Genomic DNA, 834 nt, shown 5'->3' on the forward strand with positions numbered 1-834 from the left:
ATGTGAGCTGATTCTGATATCACTGTTTACGAGAGAGCACAGGTCGACCATGGTTTGGAAAGAGGCTTGTAAACAAAGCTGAAAACGTGTATAAAATCTGAGAACAAGAGCACGACCCTGAAAAGACTAGTTGTATTTATGATCAGAAGATGGTCTGAAAATGACAGGTCATGTGTATGCTTATGTTAATTGTATTTTGATCTTCGTTAATATATAAAGTAGATTATATCTGAGAAATACTTTTAGGTAAAAATTTAAGTATAGTGATATATGGGTATTCATCTGATCATTTTATGGTGTACAGTATTTTTATTTTCTACTCTCTTAAGATTAGCTGTAGTTCTTGCACAAAAATAAAATTCTGTGAAATGAAACATAAATTCATCCCGTAGTCTGAGTCTGAAAGATGTAATTAAAAGCTAAATTTTTATATATACACCCCGCAGGTTGTGAGGTTGTGTTTTATATATGTAGTGAATATGTAATGTATTTCTTTGTTTATTTTACGGGGAAATGCAAATAAAGGTCGTTCAACAAATCTTGTAATTCCTTTCTTTATATTTCTCTTTTTCTCCAGCCTGGATATATACGTGAAATGACTTTTTTAAGCCATGGAATTCACCTGTCGATTGGCTAAAATTCTTGGCCATTTCAGCGACGATCTCTGGTATGTTTACTAAAGCGTATTTCAATTCAGGTAGTTTCTTTTACATATTATCGAATGAATATTGCATATACAGTCAGAAGATGAGATGAATTTGTCACATTAAAAAAAAAGTACATGCTTTTTGGTTTGTCAGTTCTTTAACGACAGTGCATATAGCTAGTATTTAC

This window comes from Penaeus monodon, chromosome 23, assembly GCF_015228065.2.
Source record: "Penaeus monodon isolate SGIC_2016 chromosome 23, NSTDA_Pmon_1, whole genome shotgun sequence".
In the NCBI taxonomy this organism is placed as follows: Eukaryota; Metazoa; Arthropoda; class Malacostraca; order Decapoda; family Penaeidae; genus Penaeus; species Penaeus monodon.